This window comes from Serinus canaria, chromosome 12 (genome assembly GCF_022539315.1).
Source record: "Serinus canaria isolate serCan28SL12 chromosome 12, serCan2020, whole genome shotgun sequence".
NCBI classification, from domain to species: domain Eukaryota; kingdom Metazoa; phylum Chordata; class Aves; order Passeriformes; family Fringillidae; genus Serinus; species Serinus canaria.
This window is the reverse complement of record NC_066326.1, coordinates 14,439,598-14,462,067: the sequence shown is the minus strand read 5'-3', so window position 1 is coordinate 14,462,067 and position 22,470 is coordinate 14,439,598. Positions and strand designations below refer to the sequence as shown.

The 22,470-nt window shown below is 50.1% G+C and overlaps 1 long non-coding RNA gene across 2 annotated transcripts; it reads right to left on the bottom strand.

The window, feature by feature from the left end:
• Positions 1 to 880: 880 nt before the first annotated feature.
• Positions 881 to 19,489, bottom strand: LOC108963560 (uncharacterized). Of its 2 annotated transcripts, XR_007778660.1 has the most exons (5): positions 19,010 to 19,489; positions 13,428 to 13,771; positions 12,319 to 12,501; positions 11,365 to 11,535; positions 881 to 2,237 (listed from the first exon to the last, which is right to left on the bottom strand). It is a non-coding gene; the product is annotated as an uncharacterized LOC108963560 (long non-coding RNA). The 2 variants fall into 2 exon arrangements; XR_001992272.3 differs by having other exon boundaries at positions 11,365 to 12,501.
• Between the last annotated feature and the right edge of the window lie 2,981 nt (positions 19,490 to 22,470).

The window sequence follows — 22,470 nt, the reverse complement described above, 5'->3', positions numbered from 1 at the left end:
GAGCGGGGCAGCCCAATATGGGCAGGGGCGGGGCCACGGCAGGGACAGAGCGCGGGAAGGGCGGCGGGCCCGCGGGGCGCCGGGCACGGCACGGCACGGCACGGAACCGGGAACCGGGCACGGAACCGCACCGGGCACGGCACGGGCACGGAACCGGGAACCGGGAACCGGGCAGGGAACTGGGAACCGGGCACTGCACGGCACGGGGCACGGAACCGCACCGGGCACGGCACGGCACGACACTGGGAACCGGGCACCGGGCACGGCACGGCCCGCCGGGGCTGACCTCGGGCCCTTCACCCGAGCGTGGGCTTAATAAAAAGGTCAGGTTGTGAAGTGACCCAGCCTACGGGCCGGAGGGTGCGCAGGCCCGCGTGGCTTCTGAGTGGGTCGTGCCCAGCCCTGTTTGGTCTTTGACAGGAACTCACAGTTCCAAACTAAAATCGACTGAAGCTCATTAAGCCTCCGCATTGCCTTTCGTTCTCAGAATGAGCTACAACATACATGTTTTTATCTGTGCATCCTTGTATATTTTTAGAATATCTTCCCTGTTGGTATCCACTACTATAAATACAAACCTTTTGTGCTGCAACACTAACATTTCGAGACAGGAATGTAACTGGAGGCACCCTTTGGTTTCCTTCCATCTTTTACATTCCTTCTCATGTGAATCAGTCCTCTGGTACCAGAAGTTTTCCGTGCCTCACGCAAACTGTTCCTGTTACAAAATAGATTTGATCTTTCTCTTTTTAATGAGCAGGATGACATTAAAAATGTGGTTCTGTATGAGCCACTTCTACTGCAGTCTATTTTCACCATGCAGGCAGTCAAACATTGGTGGATTGCTCAGAGAGGTTGTGCAATCTCCATCCTCGATTGATTTCAAGATTCAACTCAACACATCCCCAGGTAACCTGGCCTGCCCCCAGGGCTGACCCAGCTTTCAGCCAGACTGGAGCTCTGCTGTGGTCTCTTCTCTCCTGGGTTATCCTACAAGCCCCTGCTCTCCAAATTCTTGTAAGCATGAGTGGGAACCATTCCTTCTCCCCAGTATGGGACAGATAAGCCATTCCATTTTTTTCTCCCTAACTTTTCATCTCTTTAGCCTCTTAATTTAAACTTTGTCAGCACACACTGTTTGAAGGGAAGAGGCAGGTCTGTTTCACCAGAAGATTCCCAGGCTCAGCAACCTGACTAGGACTCCTCAAGTTTTTTCCCCAGCTGGCTGAATTTCAGCCAGAACTGGGCTGTACCTTGTGTAAGAGGAAAAATATTGCTCTTAAAACACTCCCCCACACGCAAACAAACACGTGCACACACAGAGTCTTAGTTGTAATGTTGTTGAGAACTGTGCTGTTCAAATGGCATTGTCTCTAGGCAGAACTTCAAATTGATTTGAATCTGAAGACACTTTTCTTCTGGTCAAAATCTGCTTTTCTCAAAGCTAAAATCTACTACTGAAAGCATTTCAGAGCCATTGTCTCCTCTGTGGTCTTTTATAGACCCTTAACAGAAGAAATATACCAAGAGGGCTGTATTCCTGTGCCTTTATAACAAAAGCAGCACTTGGATGTGCAGGGGTCCCTGCCTCCTTTTAGTCTAATTCCTAAGGCTGGATCCTAATGAAAATACTGACTTAAGATAGCAATTGAGCACATGCTTAACTTTGAGCGAGAGTCTCATTGCAAAACACTGTGATTTCAGCAGGACCATGCTCTGAACCATTCATGGATTTCATTGGCATCAGCAAAATAAATGTCTTGTTCTACATCGCTTTTTTTGTGACTCAAGTGTGCCCAAGAAAGCGGAAGAGCAGAAGCTGTCCACTTCCCCTTGCCCAGTTTATTTTTACCACTGGTTGCTGTGGGAAGCTATTGTGATTCAGCGTGGCAGTAGGAAGTTCCTAACACTGCTCTTTGCAGCAGAGGATGTTGAGGTTCTTATGCAAGCCACAGACACAGTGAAAATAGCTGACCTTTCAAAATGTTTATCGAAGCACCTTCAGTTCACAAGGGGAGAAGCAGTGGCTTATGCAGAGAACCAAAATCTGTGTCTAAAGTCCCTGTTGTGCTGAAAACAGCCCAGAAATCTTACAGGGATCCTTTTTGGTGGTGCGAGGGAGGCAGGTGTAGCCGCCAGTGTGTGGTCCTGTGAAACCAGAACAGAAATGTTTCACCTCCATTCTGCGGTCGCATCAGCAACCACATCAGTTTCGGGACAGGCTCCAGACGCGTCACCTGCGGAGACAAGTGCAGATTTCATTCTGAGAAGGGCCAAAGCAAAATAATGTCACATAACAGAATGGTGACATCCTCCACCTGCCCAGCCAGGACCTGAGGGACATTGGAAGAGCTTCCCCTCGCTTCTGGCTGCTCCGGGCTCGCAGAGTAGGGGTCGCGCTGCTGGGTGCCCGCGCCAGCCGGCGGGCAGCGGCGGCGCTCGGGGCCAGCCCGTGGCCGTGCTGCCCTCTGGAGTCAGCGGCTCCACAGTGCGCCTCAGCCTAAGGCACCGTCCTGCCGCGATCGGGGACTGCCACCCGCGGGGGGTTCTCCCGTCAGAGAGAAATCCCAGCTCTGCCGAGAGCTGTGGGCATTCCCCGAAATCCCCTCCCATGGAGGCGGCATCTCGACCCCGCAAGGTTTCCTGAGACGTGGCTTGCAGGCTGGGGGTAGGACATGGTGTGCCAGCACCTCCTTCAGCCCAGCGCGGCTGGCAGGGCTCAGGGGTGTTGGTGGTGTTTGTCTCCCCATGCACAAGGCTTTGCTGATGGGCAGAACCACAACACATGTCCAGAAATGGGCAGCTTCCAGCTCAGGTCCCAAAAGCCCCAAGTGCTCGTGACAAGGACTGCACAAAGTGATAACCACATGGATTCATGAAATTGTAGAATATCCTGAGCTGGAAGGGACCCACAAGGATCATTGAGCCCAGCTTCTAATTCTGCACAAGACCATCCCAAGAGTGCCACCACGTGCCTGAGAGCATTGTCCAAACCCTTCTTGAACTCCAGCAGTTTTGGTGACCACTGCCCTGGGGAGCCCAGGGATTGCTATCATCCCCATACCATAATACCAGACCTGACCCAAGTTTCTAATACAGGTTGTGTGCATCTGTCTGTTTTTCTGCTGTGGAAAGGCTCTCTTCTCCAACAGTCCTTCTGCTTAATGCCCAGTGCAGTGACCAGGTAACTTCCCCTTGTCCACAGCCCCATCTTGCTGGCTTGGCTTCAGAGTGCTACAGAGTCTTCATCTGTCCCCATCTCCCATGATGCTGGTGCAGATGCCAGCTTCCTCATTTCCATCACCATCACCTCTCTTTTCCCAGATTCTCTGACTGCAGAGCCCACAGGCTGTTTTGATGTTTTAGAAACAAAGACCATGAGTCATGGCAGAACGAAAGGTAAGTGCATCATTAGCAGATGTCTGCCCAAAACCCACTCCAGGCCCTGGCAGCCCCTGCAGAGGCATCACTCCCAAGGATGTGACAGACCCTACTTTGAGCCAAGGGGAGAGGCAAGATGTGAGTAAAGGGCAGAAGGTGTCACACCCCTAGGGGAAGCATGGTACTACCTACAGCTTAGGTGAGGCAGGAGCTCCTAAGGATTTACAGAGTAAAGTAAATTAGAAACTGGTCAGAAGTTAACATATATCTTCTTAAAAATGAACCTCTGAAAAGTTTTTTTGGTAACATGCACTTTCTCTACAACACTTCACCCCCAAAGGATTTTCTTTCAAGCCTCTCTCCAACAGACCTGGGCTGTAGCAGCTAAACCTTCATAGGACTTACCTTTTCACAGCTCATCAGCTGTTTGCTACATCTAATAAGAGGTATTAGGTATGATTGGTGGCCCAGATACCTGCCCATAAAGCTATTAAACTCCTTCTAGAAGGAGTCTCCACCTGGCTCAGGTGCCTGTGATCAAATATCCATCAGTACCAAGACAGGAAGCACCTTCCTGGCAGCTTAATGCTGGACTGGCTGCTCAAAGCTATGTTTTGTGAGCAAGATTTCAGCTGGGAAGTTGCTCAGGTAACCTGGGCCCCCAGGCCCGCTTCTGATTTGCTCTGTGACGTTGAGTGAATCCACAGTTTGTGTACTTCCCATCTGTAGAATGGGGCTGATACCTCCCATCACCTTTGCAAGCGTTTGGGTGCTAAGGAACCAGGCAGGTGGGCTGGTGTGATGTTAACATCCTCTTGCAGTGCTGAATTTCTAGGACTGAATCACTTTTTTCTATCTTTAAAAATAAATTTTTAAAAAAGACGTTTTATTTAATTTCAGCTTTGCTTCCTAATTATTTAATGTAGTAGGAGTTATTTTGTCAGGAGAGGGCACTTGTTGGTGGTTTACCCCATGTTTCATTAATGCATGGAAGAGGTTAAGTCCTGGTAGTTATGGTAGCAGATGCATGGTTTTAACAGGGAAAAAAAAAATCCCCAATTTTACTTTCTACTCTTGCACTAATTTGTGACTATTTTTATCAATGTTAGCACTGAGCCAGGGTAAAAATACTCCCTAGAAAGTTTAGAATTTACATTTGTCTTCATATATATTCAGCAGAAATCCAGCTCCCCAGCCTCCGCACTGCCTAATCCGGACTCATTAACTTCACCCGCCCCCGAGAAAAATGTCAGATGACTTTGGCCTGGCGAAGCCTTTCACCCACAAACACTCAGCAGGAGGGTCCAAGTCTCCTGTCTGCAGCAAACAATCCCCGTGGAGCATCAGCTCTGGCACTGCAGGCATCCAGCTCAGCCACGGGAACAGATTCACCCTTCCTAACACAGCCCTGCCTCGGGGCAAAGTCTCTGGTGCTGGGCTCCATCCTGTGGGGATGCTGAGCCCTGGAAGCATCTTCCACATGGCAAGGCAGATGGATGGAGGCTGGGGAAGAAGCACCACAAGGAGAAACCTTTGTGGAGCATCTCATGAAACACAAGGCAGCCAGAAGCATGTGGAACTGGCATTGGAGGTGCTGGGATAATGCCATTTTTCTTCTATTAAATGGACATAACATTTGGCTCTCCAAGATGCCCTTTTGCTGCACAGCTGGAGACTTTCTTGTCAATGTGTCAATGAACTCTGCTCCAAAGACAACAAAATTGTTCTCTGGCAGGTTCCTGCAGAAGAAGCAAACCATCCCCTCCTGGTAGTGGGGTCATTACCATCTCACAGGGGGCACAGCAGCCCAGAGGGGCTGAGGCTGGAGGTCCCCCTGATGAGTGTCCAGTCCAGCTCCTGTCTCACAGCAGCATCTCTCAGGGCAAGTATTGCAGCTACTATTGGGTATCCCAATATCTCCAAGGATGGAGGCTCCACACCTTCCCCAGGCAAGTTGGTGCAGTATTTCACCATCCTCACAGTGAAAAGGAGAACTGACATGTCCTGTGCTTCAGTTTGTTCCTGTTGCCCTCACTGGCCACCCAGGAAAAGTCTGGCTCCAGGTTCAGGGTTTGAGGAAAGCCCTGAACTTCTATGGAAATGGGTGTGTTTTCTGTGAAATCTGGGAGAGAAAGGGGCTCATGTTTAAGCAGGAGCTAAGAGCCCAGAGGCTCCACCAGCAAGGGAGGGCAGCTCCAATCTAATTAAACTGAGAAAACATCCTTAAGCAACACCATTTCCCTTCTACCCTGCTTCACTTCCTGAGCTCCAGGCTCCTTCCAGAGGAAGAACTGGAGAATATTTAAGATTAAGATTCTATCCTTTTAGCAGTGAGTTTTAAATGAGGAGGTCTAGGAGCTGTGTCTCACCATCCTTAGAAAATCCTCCGCTGCAGAAGACCAGAGGAAGGGAAAGCTCCAATGCTCCCTTTGGCATGAGACCCTCCAGAGTCTGTCACTGCAATGATGGAATAGGACAGGATATTTATGGGACTTAAGAAGCCAATAACATCTACCCTCAAGCCTGGCCTGGGCACATGTTGGACACAGCCTGCACAGCCTGGAGTTGAATACAGGCCTCCATATCCCATTTATTCCTCCTTTTGTATGCCAGAAAAACCCTTCCTCCTTAGAAAAGAGTGAAGCAAGAGAGAAATGGCCCAACACATGGAGTGAAGGACCTGTTGGTGCTGAGCCTTGGCCCTTGGCTCTGCTGGGCTCCATCCCTCCCCGGCTCTGCAGATCCAGCACCTCACCCGCCCCACGCACGTCAGTTCCTCGGCAGTTCCTCCAGACAGCCAGGCTGTTTTCAAGAAGCAATTTCCTGCAGAGGAAGATTTTTTTTCCAAGGAGCCTAAGTGGGGAACTTCCTGGTGCAGGCTTTTCATGGGAAACCATTGTGAGAGCAGCTTCACCACCCACCAGGAAGGGCTGTCACTGAGCAGGCTGCACCCCGCTCTGTGTCCCCAGCCCAGCTTCCCAGTTCATGCCCAGGGGGTGAGTTTTGTGACCCTCACTCATCTGCCCAAGCTGCTGCTGGGATGCTGATTTGTGGCAGGGGAAGTGGACAGATGGTGCAGATCAGGACTGGATGCAGGCAATGCCGAGCCTCCCAGGGAAGGTTCTACATGGCCTGTCCCTCTGGTGGGAGAAGGTGTGGGAGAAGCTGAGAGGAGACAAAGACTTCACCATACTTTGGCTCTCCAGCCTTTGCATTTTCCCTCTTCACTGTGCTGCCGGGTCTGATTTCAAGCAGGGCCACCAGCTACCAGGACAGGCTTCTCCCCACACAGAGCTGGGTGTCAGCCTGGTTCTGGAAGGCATCTGGGTTTCTAGGTGCTCCTCTGAAATGCAAACCCTGCCAGGGCTTCTCTTACTGCTGCAAGAGTGGGGCCACTCAGCTCAGCTCTGCTGTGGTAGAGCCAGGGCAGTCCCAGAGGCTTTGGCAGCGCTGCCTGGGATTTACACCAGAGCACAGAGGCAGCCCCAGCACCGTGGCAGTGCCCCACGGCCCTGGCTATCAGTGAAACCCCAAAATGCACCAGTTAAAACCCTCAGCCAACACAGACACTGGGACAGCAAGTTGCACTGTGCTGCTGCTTCTCACCATGGGTGGTGTTAAAGTCAATCATTGTTCATATCCTTTTATTCCAATCAGCTCTTCTTCCTGCAGTTGCTCTGGTTTGAGTGTATATTGCGGCTATGGATGGACAGGCAGCCCAGACTCGTGCCCTGCTTTGAGCTCTCTCTCAGTGCTGCTGTGGCAGCACTGCTCTCCCATGGAGAAGTTCTGCTGGACATCTATGAAGATGCTCTAGTTCCAGGGGTTTTTTCCTTGCATCAAATTTTTTGGTTTTGCAACCTCTCACTGCAGTTAAAATAAACTAAACAACACCCAAGAATCCATTTCCGTGAAGCATTTCAGGAGCAAGGGGCTGGTTCCTGTTTCAGAGCATCAAAAAACAACTTCCATTTTCCTCACAGTGTTAGCAATGTTCAGCTGAGCCCTGCTCTTTTTTCCCTAAAAAAAGTTTAGTTTCCAGGAAACAGGACTATTTTGAACACAAAGCATCTCTTTGGCCAGCCTGATGCTCTTTGGTACACTCACAACTTTTGAATACACATATATCAACTACAAGAACAGGACTGAGCATGGAGGGAACTGAACCAGCTCTCAGGGAAGAGTCCAGTCACTTCCCAACCCACCACTGGCTTAATTGTGTGATGTCAGGCAGGTTCCTTCCCTCTGTCTGTGTCCTGCCTTCCAAGCCTTGAACTGGGGTTTAGGATCCTTCATGCAGGACTCTGCTGGACCTCAGATTTGGCAAGAAGTATCTGAAATACTCACAAGGTGCCAACCCAGTTTCTGCCAGTGGCAGCAGCGCTTGGTCAAAAAGGATCAATCAAAACCTCCTTCCTCCTTCCCCCTTGGCCTGCTGGCAATGCTCTTCTTAATCCAGCTCATGATGTTGCTGATTGTGAGACGGTACCATGGTCATTTTGTTATCCACCAAGACCTCCCAGGTCTCTACCTGCAAAGCTGTTTTCCAGCCAGCTGCTCCCCAGTTTATACTGGTGAGTGGAGTCGTTCCTCCTTGGGGGCAGGAGTTCCCACTCCCTTTGCTGGACTTCACAAAGTTCCTCTTTGCACACTGAGGTCCTTGTGAATGGCAAACCTGGAACGTGCAAAGCCAGGTGAGCAGGGAGAGCTCACAGCATTCCATAGCTCAGGTGGTGGATCTTGGAGAAAAGGATGGAATTGGAGACAGACATTGCTTCCCTTCTGACCCACAACAGAGGGGGGCACCAGCCCAGGGACAGCCAGGGCAAGAGGAAAGGGGGATCCTGCCAGCAGCTGGTGCCATCCCAGCACACACTCTGCCTGTGCTCCTTCACTCACCATCTGACAAGCAAGGAAGCAGTGCTCAGGGAAAGAGGTGACCAGGCAAATTCAGCAAAGACATCCCAGGGAATGAGTCACCGGCTCTGCGTAAGCAGCCAGGCTCTGGAGGGAGAAGGGCAGCAGGAAGGAGGAACATTCCCGGGAGATGGCTGAAGGATGATTAAAAGGCTTTTACCTGAACCTTGCATTGGAGAACCCCCTGCTGTGGCAGCAGAGGAGTGAGAGCAGAGCTCTGGGCGTGCCCATAGAGCAGCTGCTGCCCATGGGGACACAGCAGTGGGAGCCCAGCTCCTCAGAGAGGCTGCTCCCAGAGCAGGAGAAATGACCCACCTAACGCAGGCTTTTCTCAGGAAAGGCTTGGCTCTGGTGGTGACATTTCTCATGGGAAATGTTATTTCCTTGAAAACCTCGGGTATTCAGGTCAGCTAAAAGCTTTTAGCACAGTGGCTCCAGACACACTGAGCTGGTCGAGTCAGAAGGTAATTTCCAACACATGTAAGGCAACTTCCGAGGACCAGAGTGCTTCATCACCATGTTTTCCTGGCGACAGCTTCAGTTGTTTCTCTTCTAAGAATCAGCGTTTTGTTTACTGTTTTAGCTTATTTCCTGGTGGAAAGCCTTTTATTTACTCCCCAGCATTACCTGTAGCTTTTAATCCCAGAAGGTGAAGGAGGTGGAAGAGGAACAGCTCTTCAGCAGCAGGGTCAGTGTGCCAGAAATGGTACTTTTTTTTTTAAGCTGCTCATAAAGATAACAAGAGATGAAAAGGTTGTGTCAAGAGGGGGATCTTCTCTAGCTGGAAAGCATGAAATACTAGCGCACTGCTGTCTCTTCTGCTGAGGCCCTGGCATTTCTGATCTTCCTGCTCCAAGGGTTTGCCCTTGGAGCAGATGCCCCAGAAGGACACCCAAGTGGACGGGTGGATGGCAGAGAAGCTGCCAAGGGACTCACACCCATCCTAGAGGGGCTGCAATGCCTCAAAGAGAGAAGAAAATATGTCTGGAAAAAAAAATCTCAGAGCCCAGACTTGTTGGGTGAAAGGTGTTGGAAATGCAAATCATTAATTTAAAGAACGGGGCCAGGAACCGGGGTGCCAGGCTGAGCTGTTATCTGCTGCATCAGCTGCGAGCCTGGCTCGGGATTTCAAAATAAAATTAGACTTGCAGTATATGTCTTTAAATATTTAAATTACTTTCAGTAATTCATATGGTGACATTTAAACAAAGTACACCAAGCAAACGGCTCCCAGTGCTAAAAGGAAATGTTTGCAGGTAATAATATTTAATTTAAAAGGGAACAGCTGATATCAAGGCAGAATCTTAATGCTGAATTCAACCTACATTTCTCTCTCAACCAAGCAGGGAAGAATAAAGACCCAGGCCAGCGAATGGTTAAAGATGTAGTGTGGTGTGACTGAAGTGCTGGTCCCAGACACCCCAAAGAGCTGTGAATTATGTGGGTGTCCAAACATTTTCAGGATAGGGGCTGCTGTAGTTTTGTGGGCTTCCAGAGGTGGGGACAAGCAGTTTCATGCTGGGAAGTGAGGACCACGGGGGCTTGGTGATGCCAACCCCTCCTGCCACACTCACCTGCCCTCCCACAGCCTTCCTGGGCTCTTTGCTGTGAGTCTGTTCCAGAAACTAAAGGGAAAATCCATCCTGGGTGCAAACGAGCAAAACTCAATGAAGTCAGCTCACACACAGCAGCTTCACCACGGGTGCTGCCGGCCAACTTGGAGAGCTTAGCTGGGTCTGTTACATCAGTCACACTGGATTTCATAACATCAGACATTTCAATGAGGGTGACTCATTCTCTCTTGAAGGGTATTGTATGTATGAGCAAAGATGATTAACTTTTGCTGAATGGTATGATTTCTGGGATGGGAACTGCTATTAATTAGGAGCGGATCTCAGATGTTCCCAAACCCTGTTTTCATGGCCTACTTTGTATATTTTTCTCCATTCTACTTGTTTTTTTAGCTCAGGATAAATATTAAAGTGCTCTTCCCTGCTATCTGGCACTAAAGCAGCCAGATGTCCAGCAAAGGCATCTGACTTTCATAGTCAGGCACGGCTCAGGGCTCAGTTCCTGTGACCAAGCTTCAGCTACTAGCCCTAAAAAGCTCAGTTTTCACATCAAAAGCAAACAAAACAAAATAAAAGGGAGCTTCCAGCCTGCACAAGTGCAGCAGATAAAGTACCAAGGGAGGTAAAATAAGCACAAGTGGCTCAGAATGCAAAATCCAAAGAATCCAATTATCCTTTCTCACCCTCCCCTCAAATTTTCTTTATCAAAAGAAAGCTGGGGGCTTATGCTAATCTCGTGCTTCTGGCTGTTGAAGTTTGGGGGTTAACACCACCAAGAATCCTTGGGATAAAGAGTTTGCCAGGTTCAGGGAGAAAAATACCCTTTCAACTGCACTGGCTGCAAAGCTGGACAATTTACCAGGACAAGGGTCAGGGTGTTCAGTGTCTTCAAGCACATCTGCAGCACCCAGCACTGTGGTCCTGCAGGAAGTGCCTGGAGAAATTAAGACCAGCCAGCCTGCAAAAGCCAAAGGAGGCAGGCATGGGATGGGATGGAGCTGTCCTTCCCCACCCCAAGCAGTGCTGGGGGATGCCAGGGAGCAGCCAGGCTGAAGCTGGGGACCTGACAGGTCAGTGTTTAACAGCCAGGCTGTTCAGTGGCACCTTGCCACCACTTCAGCATCTCCAGCATCTCCTCTGGGATGACAAGGTCCCCTCCCAGATCCAGCCTATCAGCTCCCTCTTATCTTATCCCATAGCACTGGCAGCAAGCAACACAACATCCCACAGAGCCAGACATCCCACCCTGCTCCAGCTCCACTGCTGTGGGCAGTTAAACAGTTCTGGGAACAGACAAACTGTGGTCAGTCCCTCTGCCTGGCCAGCAGGGAGCTGGAGGAAGTGTCCTGTTCCTGGTAAGACACCACCATGAAAGTCAACTGTGACTTCCAGAGAGGGAATGGAAGGGTCACAGCTCAGCCTGTATTCTACCAGCAAGAATGAGGTTGACGTGCTTTGCCCAATACCCCATCCCCATGGCCCCTCCAGCACTTACAGCACTCCTCAAATGTCAGGCAGGGACTGTGGACAGCAGTGAGGCAAACAAAGGTCACTGGATCTGTGCTTTTCCCCTTTCATCAGCTGAGGCTGCAGGAAGCTCCTGGGCACAGGCTGGAGAGCTGGTGCTGCTCCACAGCAGGCAGTGATGAGGAGCATGAGAAGCAAACTCAAGAGACACAATTGTTTGTAGTTAATTGAGACAAGAAGAGATGATTTTTTTATTTAATTAAAACTGAGGGCTAGGTGTTAGTACAAATGGGGGATGAGCAGTGAAACTGCCCTGTGGCTGGGCAGCCCTAACCTGTGGGGGTTTGGAAGCTTTTGGGGCAGTCACCAAGCAGGGAGCAGAGGGGTGACCTGCCCTGGTTTCAGGCACTGCACCCAGGCTGGTGACAGCACACCTGGAAGCACCTGCTGCCCAAGCCTCCCTGTAACCACCAGGCTCCCAGGCTTGGTCTGGAGGAGCTGGGAGGTGTGGGAGCATTAGAAGGCTTCTCCTTCCAGACTCAACGGTGAGGAATGTGCATTCGAAACAGAGATAGGGCTGGTTTCACTTGTGCTGCACACCAAAGCCAACCATGAGGCTCTCTGAGATAAAGTAGCATATAGGGGTAGGAAAACCCCACAATTTGCCTAAAATTTGCACCCATAAAACGCCACTGGCAGATCAAAGTGTGGATGTGTGATTCAGGCACAAGTCTGGGATGTGTGAGCCGCAGCCCAGGCGTGCAACGAAGGCTGAGCCACGCAGCACCAAGGGTTTCCTTGGAGACTGACGCACAAGGGGCTTCTCCTCCAGGAGCACTTTCTCCCTGCCTTAGCAGGCAAAGGAACATCCTAAATCCCATCCCCACCCTAAATCCCATCCCCACTAGGAGAGCCGGCAAGGCTCCACAGTGCCACTGGGGGAAGGGGCAGTGCTGAGAGCCTCGAGGGGGGTTTTCCTCACCTCCGAGCACTTTTCCTGTTGCGCAACTCACTCGTGCTTCTAAAAATGTTTGCTGGAGCAACAGTCTCTAAGGCGATTTCCATAACAATGGGTGCAGAAGAACGATCCACGCTGCTGGAGTGATTTGCTCTCTCACAGCTTGCTGAGGACTGGGCACACTGCAGTTCCAGCGGTGAGATGTTCCTGTCAATGTGAGAAAAAGAGTTTTTGACTGAATTGCTCTCAGCAGCTGCTGGAAAGCTCCCCAGTGGCCCTGCTGTCCATTGCCTGGCCAGGGGGCATGGGCAGGGCTCTCTGCCTTGCCCCAGGGCATTGCCAGAGTCTGCAGGCACAAAAACACCCACAGCAAAGGTACAAAACCACAGAAAATGCTTCCACACCTTTGGCTGGTGTGTCAGCAGTGCCCAGCAAACACACACCAGTGCAGGCACCCAAAGAGGGGCAGAACCCAGCTGACATCAACCAAAGCTCCTGCTCCACCCCAGGCCTCAGTCCTCAGTCCTTACAAGGCCCCCACGTGTTTCTCTTTTATCTCACAATTCTGGGTGCTCAGCCCCAGCCAAAACCAACCAGGTTTGTTCCTTCCCCACATCTTTTCCAGTTGACCCATTAAAATCAACACTCAGCCACTGCCTCCAGTTTGAATCGCTCACATCCTGCCTTTACAGCTTTGTTTAAATCCATGCAGAGCTCAACCTGTTGTCAGACAGACACTAATTGGTGTGTTTCTAATTATTTGTTTCCATCTTAAAACCTGTTTTTCAGCAGATTGCAGTTTTATTTTAATACATGCTTGGCTAGAGCTTGATATACTGGTTGCCAGTAACCTAGACACAAATGGGATTGCATTGCACAGGGGGAGCAGAGGAAAAAAACAGACTTGAATTAAGAGCCTGTTCATAAAAATGAATTAAGCAAAATTGTGAAACAAGCAGCAGTGCTACATTGCAGAAGATTGTTTCTGTGTTCCTATTTCTACCTCTTCAATTAAGATGAACCTCTGCATTCACAAAAGGGCATTTGAAACATCTCCTTACACAAACGCTTTGACCATGTTTTATTATGTCATCAGAGCTCTAAAACTTAGGGTTAATCCTTTTTATACTCACATGGTTGGTGTTAAAAATTAGCTCATCAGTGGGTGACCAAACCAGGATCAATCTCCCACTGCTTTCCCAGGATGTGAATGCAGACACTCAGGCACTGTCCTCAGCCCTTTCATTCAAGTAACACCAACAGGCTTTTCCTCTTCCAGGAGCAGCCTGGGCCCTTTGGATCTTGGTCATTTTCACACAAGTCTTCAGAGGGCAGGAGAAGCAGCTGAGGTGCTGCTCCAAGGCAGCACACACCTCTGGGACACACCAAGCAGCACAACCAGTGCTCTGGAGCCTGCCTTGCTCCATTCTCTCTCTGTAGCTCTTTCTCCTGTGCCAAGGATTTTGGGGTCTCTGATCTAAAATGCAATTAGGGAAATGGAGGCAATTAAACAAAAATAAAAACATATGTAATTTGCTGACAAATACTGACTTTTTAGTGCAGGTCATGTTCTGCACAGCCCTGACTAAAGCTGCTTGCAACACTCTCACCTTTGGCTTCTCCTCTCCAGCTCCCTGCCTTTCCCTGGGTGTGGAAAAATGCAGCAAGAGCATCCCACAGACAAGAAAGCCTCAGTCCCCCAGCCCAGGGGTTGTGAGGACACCCACCCACCAGGACAGGCAGGAGCCACATGAGGAGTGGCAGTGTGCATTCAGCAGCCTGTTGTCTCTCTGGCATAACCTGACCTCTGGTTGTCTCCACAGTCAGCCACAGAGAGTGAAATCCTTGTGCAGTTCTTTCCAGCAGTGAACACACTCTAAGGACATTGATTTCTCTGCAGGCTTTTTGTCAGCAGACAAAGGGGCTCAAAAGCTGATGCAACCAGTGAAGAAGGGGTGTGAAGATGTACTTCCCAGGAGGAGCTAACTGCTAGAGGGAATTGGGTTTTCAGCTGTTAATACAGGGGCCTGGGATTTGCAGGAGACACCCAGGTTGAGGGCACAGCCCAGAGCACCTGGTCCATCTTGCCCCTGGTGGGCAGAGGCCAAGCTGAGAGGCTGAGAGTGGGCAGCACCTCCAGATGAACACTGGTGACCTTCTCCCTTCTGCAGGTCTTGCATTCTGTGGGATACATGGCCCAAAGCAGTCACTCCACCAATGCCAAGCAGCAAGGAGGTCACCTGGGAGAAGGCCTTTGGGGGTGGCCTGTTGGCTTGGTCCTTGCAGAGAAGCCTCGCATGCAGACACATCTGCCTGCACCCGTACACTGAGCCAGTGGGGATAGAGAGGGTCCATCACCTCCTCTTAGCCCTTCCCTATTTCCACACAAAGACATTTTTGGTGAGCTTCTTCTCCTTTTTTAATACTAAAAAGGAAAGAAAAGAGGAAGATACGCACTTGATGTTAAGGAAATCTAACAGAGCGTGCAGCAATCCAACTGCTCAGACACATATGCCTCCTTCCTTCTGCTCCATACCAGCGAGGCTGTGCCATATTTAGATCTGGCTCCATCTCTCACAAACTTGACCAACTGTTCCTCCACAGTGTCATCTCTGCTTGTTTACCCCCAAACTGTTCACTGAAATCTTCAATTTGGCGAAGGGAAAATAATAATAATATTAATTTTTAAAAAGGTTTTATTTTTAATGACAGGAAAAGCACTAAATGCCCAGAAAGGCAGATCATAACAGTGGTGGGTAAAGAGGTCAAAAGATCCCTTGGTGAGTTATCATCTCCATCAGGGACCTCCAGTGTGAGGAGGCAGGCATGTTTCCTAGAAATGAGTGGCCCTGGGGTGTTCCCACAAGTGTGTGCTCCCACAGGAGTGGCCCTGGGATGCTCCCACAGGAGTGGCAGGTTCAGTGACCACACATGAAGGCAGGCACAGAGCTATGGCCACACTGGGGTTACCTGGGCGTGACTCCTCCAAGGAGCTGCCCTGTGCTGAGCACCAGGCATCTGCAAAGCAAAGGGGTAACAGCCTCCCTGAGGAAAAGGCTGAAAGTACAGCTTTGTTACAAGTAGGACACATAGGAAAGAGCAGAGAGCATTTCCTGACTTTCCTCATTGTGCCAAACCATGGCAAGTTCACCCCAGTGTCTGGCCCTCAGCACCAGGACAGGAGTCAGGCAGAGATGGTCTCGCTCCACACTTTCAGCCATGGTTGTGTCACACACGAGGCAGAGGTGAGCCCTTGTCCTCCCACAGACAGTGAGGAGCCTTGGAGACTTCTCTCTGAACATCCACACCTCTGTCTGGCTCGCCTTTGATGTCAAGACACTGCTGTCTGCTGGAGGGCCTGGTGACAGCCTGTCCTGCAGCCTGGCAGGATGTGCAACATAGCACCCCCACACCAGCCATGGGCCTTGTATACAAAACTTGCTCACACTGGAGGCAGATCTTAGGGAGTTAAGAGCATTTTCTTGGCTTGCTGTGCTGGTGGAAGAGCGACTTACAGCACAGCAGATGGATAAAATTCTAATTTGGGTTTCACATGATTTATATAAATAGGCTTAGACGAGGTTGCGCAGAGATGGCACAGTCATCTGCCAGCCTTGCTCTGTTTACCTCGAGACCCTCTCCTCCCCCTGTTAATGAGCACCCAGCAGTGCTGGCAGTAACCAGTCACCTCAGCTGTGTCACCTCCTGCCAATGCCATGGCCCCGGGCTGTGCTCCCAGCGGGACAGAGCCCCACCTGGCTGGGCACAGCTTTTATGCTCATCCCTCAAACCCAGAGACAAATTGTCAAGGAGCACACCAGAGTCACAGCTCCCATGGCTGGCTCGGGAGAGTGGGGCAGGGTATGGACCACACTGCTTCCCACCCAGGTGAGTGGGAACAAGAGCAGGGCTCTCCCAGCCTCCACTCACTCATAGGTCATCAAGTTCTGCTGGGGCCTCTCCCCAGGGGAGGGTGGCTCAGGGTCAAGGGACACCAGTGCCCCCACTGCCACTCTCATGAAAATGACACAGTAACTCCCCCTCCTCCCCACTAGTGCGCCACCAAGGAGCCTTCACCACATCCTGACAAAAATCATCAAGCACATCTTTGTTGGGTTTGTTAGAAACCTCTTCCTCTTCTCCACTGCTCCTCTGTCCCTCAAAGGGTGACATGACCTGGTGCTGCTCCTAACAAGGGGCTTGTGACAAACAGATGAAGGTCTGGCTCCTGTGAGGCTCCAGCATGCATCTGCTGAACATCATCACACCTGTATTGTCTCCTAGAAATCAAATGTGATGTGATCTCAGCAGGAAAAAAGTAGAAAACTGAACTGCTGGGTTTTTTAAGTGGTCACCAGAAGCTGGATATGTGACAGCTGCATCTTCCCAGTGTCAGATACAGCTCAGGGGTCACTCACACCTGGTGCAGAGGACAGGGGCAGGGCTCTGCTTTTAGCACACATTGACCACCAGATATCCCAAGGTCTGAGATGCAGGGGCAATCAAAGCAAAAATGGGCTGAAACGGGAAGTGGGACACAAGTTTCTCCATTTAGAAGGCCAAAAGCCAGACTGCCAAACAGAATGACACTTGTCCCTGTGGGCCCAAAGTACCCCATGTCACACCACATTACATTCATGTAAAACCTCTCCCTTTGAGTGCCTTTGGCCCTGGAAAAATGATCATCATCACAAAGTGGATGCACAGTTTGAGGCAGAAAATGATGGAAACATCATTAAACTAGTCCGGAGTTTGTCTGCCTGCATCCTCATTTTCACAGCCTGATTTTCTACAGAAATAAGGTTCTCACAGCCACACCATCCCTGCACCCCTCCTCTCCAACTCTCCTGCTTTTTGGACACTTTCAGCCACATGGGACTCCCAGTTATTATGGGAATATAAGTTTTGTGAACGTGGGTGGCTGATGAGGAGGTGATGGAGTGTGTTTAGCTGTTACTGGCCAGTGAGAGCTCCTGCATGTCCTTTACTCCACAAGACAAACCCATTGGAAACCAGGCTGTGCTGCCTTCCGCTGCTCGTGGAACAAGCTGTGTTATTTGTATCACTGTATCCTAGGAGCCCTCCTTTCTGTCCTGCACAGTCCCTGGCATGAGCAGCATTTTCCATGGTCAGCCTGGAAGGAGGGAGCAGACTTTTAACCCCTCAATGCAAAGAGCAGATTCCCACATCAGGTTATTCCCTATGAGAAAAAAAGCCCTCCTAGGACCCAGGCACCATGCAGAGAAATCTCAATGCCAGCAAGGGGTTGTCTCTAGGAGAGGTGCAGGTGGCTTGGGAACGGCTGGGGATCCTCCTGGGGGGCTGTTTGAGCCTTCACAGCTCCTGCAGCCAGTACCATCCTCAAACCCCACCTTCAGCCTGGCTGCTGCCAAAACTCTCTGATTCAGCCTCTCTTTCCAGCCATGAATCATAAACCAGCTCTTCACCAGCTGGGATAAGGCTCAGGTCACCAAAAAAAGGAAGAGAAATAGATTTCTCCAGGGCCAAAGCCCCTGTGATTTGACAGAGCTTCCCTGCTTGTGCATCTGTGCTGGAGGAGAAAAGTGATGTTATGCTGGCAGCTGGAAATACCTATGCCCAAGGAGATGCAAGCAGAGCCAGGTCCCTGCTCTGGGCCATGGTGGAAGGTAACAGGAGCTTCATCAGACACCTCCAGCTTGAGATGAGCAGGCCAAGCCACACATGGCTTGGAGCTTCTTGGGATCTGAGCCTGGTACATGCTGAAGAACCCCAGGTCCAGAAGGGAAAGTCTTCAGGGAGATCATAGCCATCCCAGAGCACAGCCACCCCAGCCCTTGCTGCCCAGCTTCATCACTGAGCTCCTCCTCAGCCAGCCTGAGCCACATCAACATTCCCACCCCTACTTATTCATGTTGTCCCAGATTTGCCCCTAATTATGGGCAGCAGAGAGAAGAAGGGAAGCACAGAAGAGCTAGAGACTTAGGTCAAAAAGTGGTGGGGTGCTGGGACTCCAGCAATTCCTAAGAGAGCTGCAAATGTCCTGTGGATGAGGGCTAGGAGAGATGCAAGGTGCAGGACCAGGTGGTCCATGGAGCCCCATCCCATCAGCCCTCCAAGGGCTCAGAGCCAGGCTGGGCTCTTTGCAGTGTGGCTTGTGGCATGTGTGGGCCTAAAAAGCTGGACCATGAAACTTCTGGTGAGCTTGGAGGGTCAGATTGTGCTGCCCTGGGAAAGAAGAGCAAGTGGCAGGTCCAGGGCACTGCCAGCAGCTGGGCAGAGTGTTCCTGCATTTCCCAGTGCCCACAACAGATGAGAAACACGTCAGGCAGAAAATATTTGGGGTTTTCTTCTAATAGTTGCTGCCTCTGTGCTGAGGACACGCAAAAAAAAAAAGGGCTGAATCTTCTGTCAAAACCATTTCCCACTACTGCAATGTTTTTAAGCAAAACCCAAAGCATTCCAAAAGAGAATGGGGAAGACACCCATAAACCAGAGAAAATAACTTATGGTTAAAAAGGTTTCAGAACTGGATGATTTAATTATTTCTGGATTTCATTTCAGAGTTCATTTTTCCAAAGTTTCTAAAAAGCACCTACTTAGTAGTAATGGCAAAGATATTTTCTTGGAAAAGTGTGAGTAACTTCTAGAGGCAATGTTTGAAAAATAATAAAAAAATAATAAAACTTTGCTTTTACAGAGCACAAAAATCACATTTGTCTAAGAATATACTTACAACAGGAGGATTTCACCAGCATGTGAACCAGCAGTTGGTATGGACTCAGTCTCTGAGGCTTTCCCAGTGTCTTAGCAATTATTATTTCATTATTTCAGTTCCAAGCAGTAGAATTTCTTACATCTTCCAACAAATACCCCATCATCAAGCTGGAAGCTTTGACCAACAAGACAGCTGATTCCTGCCACAGATCACAAACCTCTGCTTCCCCCTGTGAGTCAACACTTAGCACAGATTTCAGTGTGAACACTGAAATCACAAATCCAGCCTTGATTCATGCCAGCAGAAAAGTTTGGATGAAGCATCTACTGAAGCCTCTTCCTCAAGCGAGGGACTTTACTGAGCTGGGTGCTCAGGGTCACTGCCTGTCCCTTGGGACACAGGGGCATCAAAGCCTGGGTTATTTTTGTCTCATGTGGAGTGAAATCACCACCACTTCAGTGCCACTGGTCCCCATTCACAGCTCCATTCACTCCAGAGCATTCCCATGGCCAGATGTTTATCATTCTTGTGTCACCCTCCAACTATTTTGCAGGGGTGGTAGGAGTGGCTTTTGGAAGACATTTGAGTACACACACAAACACAGGCTTGGGCTGCTGTGTGTTTGGACAAATAAATAAGTGCAACTAATAAGTAGAAATGTTTTTATGTTAGCTGTGACTGGGAAGAGAGGATCCCAGCCCTGCCAGATAAAAATCCCCATGGGGATTTCTAAGTGCGCCCAAAACCAGCTGGACTAAGACCTTGTTTGTTCACCCCGTGGATTTGTGTGGGTGAGGAATTTAAAAAATATAGGAAGCTTTTAAAAAATAAAACTAAATAAACAAAATAACCCCTCTGCCTCTTACCTTCACACAGTCTGAACTGCTGGAAGAACAACATGGTTCTGTGTGTTGGGCAACACAGCCATGAGCCAGCTCTCTCCAGTCCTGAACTGGAGATGCAGCACTGATGGAGGTGGTTGCTCCTGCAGCTCCCAGCATCCAGAACCAGCAGTTTCTGTCCAAAACCACTCATATACATGTATTCAAAAATACCTTGGTTTTCTCTCCATTTCTAACACACCTTGGAAGGAAAGCCTGTCTGGGAGTGCTTCTCCTGGCCTCACTGCATGGCAGCAGCAGGCAAGCAGTAGTTCTAGTACAACACCAATAGTGATGCTCTACCCCAGATAAAGCTGTCCCAGGCCCACTTGCCTTGATGTCCAGGATGTGGTGTTCCTGCTGGTTTCAGGCAGTGATGAACTGTTTCCACATCAGCTGATGGGTTTGAGAAGGCAAATGATGAATCAGCAGCTGGTGTCTGGTGATGCCTCAAATGGAGCAAGGTTGTCAGGACTTTGTCAACCTGTCAAGGTTGTTTTGGCCTCAGGACCTGTGCAGGGGAGGCAAAGCACAGCTTGAACATCCACTGCCACCCTAAGTACTCTGAGATCACTGCAGCACATAGGAAGCCAGAACCCATCCCTGGGCAGAGCAGCCCATCCTGCTGAGGTCAGTAGGGCAGATGTGCTCAACACCTGGCAGCAGGTCCTAGCCCTGATCCCTCTGAAACCAGCAGCTAAAGCTCCCATTTAGCTTCAATGGAAACAGGATTTGGCCTGGATCTCAACTAAACCCATGACCATCAATGGATTTGCTTGGGGTTTAACTCCCTGGATTAAAGGGAATTTGCTCTGCAGTCACTCAGGGAGCCCCAGCCCCCTGGGCAGAGCTCAGCACCCACACCCCACCACCACTCTGCTGCAGCCAACGAGAGCAAACCGACCCAAGGGCCCTGGGTTTAAACAAACAAACAGCAAAAAGAGAAAGAAAAAGGAAAAAAAGAAGAGCATTTATTTCCCCTGCAGCTGTGCTCTCCCAGACAGAGGATTTCTGTGGCAGGACAATGACGCTTTATGCAGTGAGGTTAAGTTTCAGTTACTTGAAACTATCAGCTCTTGTGTTCCAATCAGCTTATTACCTCCACAATCAAACAAGGCTTCCCCATGGGCAAGGATTGGGTCATGCTGTTCAACTGGACACAAAGGTCAAGAAGAGTGGGTTTAAAGGGATCTAATGGGAGCTGCCCAAGGCTGCTTTGGGAAGGGGGATACAGCAGGTGTGTTATTCATCCTGTTGGGAGAGGCAGGTCCCATGTGTAAGAAAGAGGAAGCCAAAATCAGGCTCTAGAGCTGGGGATTTAGTTCCCAAATGTCCCCTCTGATAGCAATTTACTACCATCTAGCATCAGTCTTGGTCCTCTCCAAAATACTTAAGGTATCTTCAGACCCGTGTGACATCTCCATCTTTATCTTTCTTCAAGCAAACCTCCAACCCAGTTCTCTCCAGGCAGTTGCCTCTCCCACCAGCTGTTTGGGGAGGGCAGCACCTCTTTTAATTACCTATCCAAATTCTCTTCATGACCCAAATGGAAAGAAACAGCCCTAGATCCCATTGGTTGCAGTTAGGCTCAGCTTGGGAAGTTACTCAATATTTAGGCACATCCCACAGTCAGCAGCACATAACATGTGATGAAGATAATTTGCATTTCAGGGCTGCAAAGCTCAAGAGAGCAGATGCTAAAGCCTGAGTGGTGCTTCTGAGCTGAGGCTGCAGAGAGGCAGTCAGAGCACAGGGAAGCACGTGCTGAATGTCACCTGGGGAGGCCATGGCTGATGGAGCATTTGCATTTGTCCCCATGCAGAGGATTCACAGGGATTTGCAGACCAACCTGGTGCCATGCAAAGGCAGGGGAAAACACCCCTCACACTGCACGTGTGTGGAAGGCAACATGCAGTGAAACAGGAGGAAAACAATTTGCCTGCAGCTCAAACCAGAACTGCTGCTCCTCCAGCCAAAACCTGGATCCCTGTCAGCCCCTGTACCACTGCAGCTTGGCATGGAGCAGGCAACAAGCCTGGGAGCCGTGCTTGGAGCTGCTCCAGCTCTGCACAAGTCTCCAAGGGAAAAATGTGGCTTCCATGTTCTGATCCACCCCCTTGCCCAGAGGTGAGATAGATCACTGAGCTGTAGAATGATGTGGTGTGGGATCAGCTTGCTACCCTGCAGTCTTGACTGCCAAAGGAACAGATATTACATTACTAGACTCCAGAGCACAGCCCCAGCTCCCAGGAATTAATGCCCTGGGAAGGGAAGGTGGGAGAAGAAGACAGAATTCCCTGGGGACCCACATAAGCAGGGAGCTGCTTGGAGCTCTCTCCGGGGGTGCATGCAGCAAAGCACTAAGGAACTCCCAAACACACAGGGCCTTTCAAACCAAGAGCCTTTTTCTCCCTCCCAGCTTCCTTCCAAATTCCTTGGGATCCCAGTCCAGGGGAAGAAGAAAGCACAAATGCAGAGGAGTTAAGCAGAACCTTTCTGAAGGTGGCAGGAACCATGCCCCAAACAAAGCAGGACCAGCTCTGAGTCCCAGACCCACACACCCTTTCCTCCATCTCCCTTAGGTCCTGTCCTTACAGA